This window comes from Sinocyclocheilus anshuiensis, unplaced genomic scaffold (genome assembly GCF_001515605.1).
Source record: "Sinocyclocheilus anshuiensis isolate Anshui unplaced genomic scaffold, SAMN03320099.WGS_v1.1 scaffold838, whole genome shotgun sequence".
Lineage (NCBI taxonomy): Eukaryota > Metazoa > Chordata > Actinopteri > Cypriniformes > Cyprinidae > Sinocyclocheilus > Sinocyclocheilus anshuiensis.
The window spans coordinates 108316-112131 of NW_015539915.1; positions in this window are offsets into that span (position 1 = coordinate 108316).

The following is a 3816-nucleotide window of genomic DNA, read 5'->3' on the forward strand; positions in this document are numbered from 1 at the left end:
CTGTTCTGATGACGCAAGAGTTGCAACTATGGCAGCTGAGAAGGCCATTCTTTGTGTTCTTTTTGAAGAATTTTCGGAGCCTGATGAAATCGGTATTAATACGTGTTTAATACTGCAAAATACACGCGATGTTACAGTCACTGCCCTTGCCCTCCAGAATAAAAGAGAACATCCCAATCAAATGAAGGGATTTGTGGAAACTGTCGTTCCTAATTATTGTGTTGTGATCCAACATTTGCCTCGCATTTCAGGATGAAAAGACAAACATTTCAGGTGAAGGATAATCCACTTCTTACCTCCGAGACTGTGTTATGATCTCTATGACCTTATTATTTTTATTGTGAGTATTAGGCTTATCATTATTGCTGATCACTGTTGTTGTGCTACGTTATTGTAATATTTACCATTATATAATCAGAGGAGTGTAGAAAAGTTTATGAAAGTGTCACTCCACAATACAATAGCAAAATATATAAATATGTATAGTATTTTTATGTTACATTAATCAGTGTCTAGCACACCTTCCTAAGGAAAGGATATGGACCAGAAGACATTGCAATTACTAAATGATATTTAGACAGACTTAAAGAAGTTCCAGATCTATACATGTGCTCTTATTATTTCAGTTATTTTGCCTTTAATGTAAATAAACATGTGCAAACAATATACTTGCTCTTGTGAATTTATTTTGACGTTAATTGCATTGTGCCAGCTGTCTCTTTAATACCGCGTGGTTTATATACATGTTGCTGCTGATTGGGCTGACATTTTTGAATCACCAAACAAGAGAAAATGTATCTCAAACCCCGTTGCACACCATTTCCAGGAAACATGTCGTTCAAACCGGAAACCGTAGCAAAACGTTGCGCACTGGTTTGAGCTTGAACTTGCCCCTGGTCTTCAAGCCGGTCATGTGACTGAAAGCTATGAATTATAACCTCAACAATTTCTTCTTCTCCGAATGCACACGCGTGCGTCGTTATACTCTCTTGAACAAACGGCAGAGACAGGGACGGAAGAAAAGAAATAGTTAAATAAAATCATTCATTTTGTTTTCATTGTGTACAAAAAGTATTCTGATAGATTCATTACATTACAGTTGAACCACTGATGTCACATGGACTATTTTAACAATGTCCTTACTACCTTTCTAGGCCTTAAACGTCTCAGTTGCCTTGCTGTCTATGCAGGGTCAGAAAGTTCTCAGACTTCATCAAAAAATAAGGTCTTGCGGGTTTGGAACGACATGAAGGTAAGCAATTAATGACATACTTTTCATTTTTGGGTGAACTACTTCTTTAAATAATATTTAGAGCAAAAAATCACAAAAACACAAGCTTACTGTATTTTATTTTCTGAAAAAAGAGTGCAAAACATATGACATACTAGTATGTACAGCACATAATAAAAGGATGCAATCACGTGACCTCGTCCACCTCGTCTATCATCGACTGTTTAGGGGTAACTATTTACAAAACGAAATAGTCACACGTTTACCTTTACAGTAGAGAAACCAAATACAAGGTACAGTCCTAGACCAGCAGGCCTCATTAAAAAAAGGTTAAAAAGGTTCAAAACTTGCTTCCATTTATTATTTTTTTTTTAGCTTACTAAACAGAGCCCTCTGCTGGCTAAAAGTGAAATTGCATATGATCCACTTTTCATCCCTCCCCTATCTGTGACAGACAGCATCGTCTTCTTTCAGATGTGCCTTTACTAAGATACCTGAAAAATACCTTCAGAAAATTCCCTGGAAATATGCATCGATAGACTGGGTGTGAAGTATAGCAGCCTGTATATGATACACAATAGATCGCGTTAGAACCAGATACCTACAACTTTTCTCTTTATGGTACCCAGAAATAAGGGTAGAACATTTACACTGTTGATAGAGGTATATGTATGTGACTTTGGGTTTTGTTTGGCTAAATCTACCAGAATATGAAAACAGTATTGGACTATCTGAATTTAATGAGCATGTTGCTATTATTAGCTGAACTCTTTCAAACGTTGTTTTTCCATGAAAATGTGAATGGTACTCATACAAGAGTCGTGCTATGGTGTTTTGGGTGGTTGCTAGATGGCTACTTACTGGCCTAAATCAAGAGTCCACATCCAATCACTCATTCAACTCTGGGATTTTTAGGTCTTTTATTACCCACCAAAGTGAAAACTGTATGATAACTTAGAAAAGTAGCCCACCCTCCTTAACAGATTTGTACTGTATGAGGTATAATTCATATCTGTTGGACAAACGGATGATTTATGCATCAAAATAGTGAGTTTTAGTAAAACTTCTAATCTTAAATATGATCAATATGCATTAGCATAAACCACTTACACAATGATCCTCTATATATTAGTTTGTAACGTATTGCCATAACATTACTTTGAATGTTTGAATGAATAATCAAATGTCTTTGTTGACTTGCAATAGATGATCTGGACATGAACTTGATCTGTAAAGTTTAGCTATATGGGTCTCTTAAATAATTTAATTAGAATTTTCTTAAAGTCCAAACGATAATAATTTAGTTTTTCATGTCAGTTTTCACCCTCTTTCTGATGTTGGAATTAAACCGGCTGTTTTTGTGCTGCTGTGCCTTTAAGACTTTATGCAAATGTCCTTCTTTGAATGTGAAATGAGAAACACATGAGCTGTGGGGTTGCTAATATAGTTTGCGCTGCCCCATGTAACTGATCCATAAAACAATTTGCGCTGTAAATGAACTTGTTTCCAACATTGGGATCTTTTTGAAGGATCTGCAGAGCTGTAGGTGCTACACACAGCCAAAAACATCACAATATGTGGTGGATTTCACCACTTTCACAATTTTACTCTTATCGTTAGTTCTTCTGGGTTTTAGGAGAATGACTGCACACCCAATATGTGAAGTGGGTAGTCATATGTTAATGAGCTTGCCAAGTTTCAATAAATGCGTTTTTTTTTGCACTGGATTTTTGAATTCTGATCGTTATATAATGAACTCTGTAATTACAAATAAGGAAAGTCTCATTCCTAATGATATGACCTATTCAGACAAAAATAAAACACCCAGAATGACAGAAAGAGAGGCATGTCTTCTACCTTACACTTCTTCTCTAACACATACAGACATCAAAGCGCTCTGAGAAGCAATGCTGTCAGACCTGCAGAGAGTGTGAATGTGAGCATCTGTTACAAACTCATTAAAAATGAAGGCCCAATTTCTTACCGTAACTGTCGACTCCATTTCTATTGATAAAGCCATGACAATACCGAAAAAACAACAGCACGGAAGTGAACCCAAAAAATGAGCATAAAAATAAGACTCTTTATCCAGCAGACATCTGTTTGAATTCATGGTTTGGCAACTTACATTCAGACATTTGAAAAGTGAGTGTGTGTTTAGTCTATTCCAGCAATAAATCGTGAATATGTAACGTCAATGCAGTCTCATCTCCAGTACAGAGACGCGTCACCTCCGCAAGACATCTTTGCTTTTTGTCGACAAAAAAGCTGACGGAAACTAAATTATGGATTCACATAAAACAGGATTCAGACCTATTAGGGTTAAAGTCAACTTGCACTTCATCCCATTCCCTCTTGATTGAAAAGGAAGTGCCCTTGGTCACCACTGAAAAAGGGATTTTGGCTTTAGATTTTTATTTCATTCCATTGCTGCATTTCACGACTGTGTTCTTTAGGGGGGGCTATCATGCTCGCATAAAGCCTGTCCCCTTTTGTGCCTTGGTTTGTGGAGTGAGTCCCTCAATGTCATGTTCTCCATTTCCGCCTGTGCGACGCCCCCCCCCCCCCCCCCCCCAACAAAACCA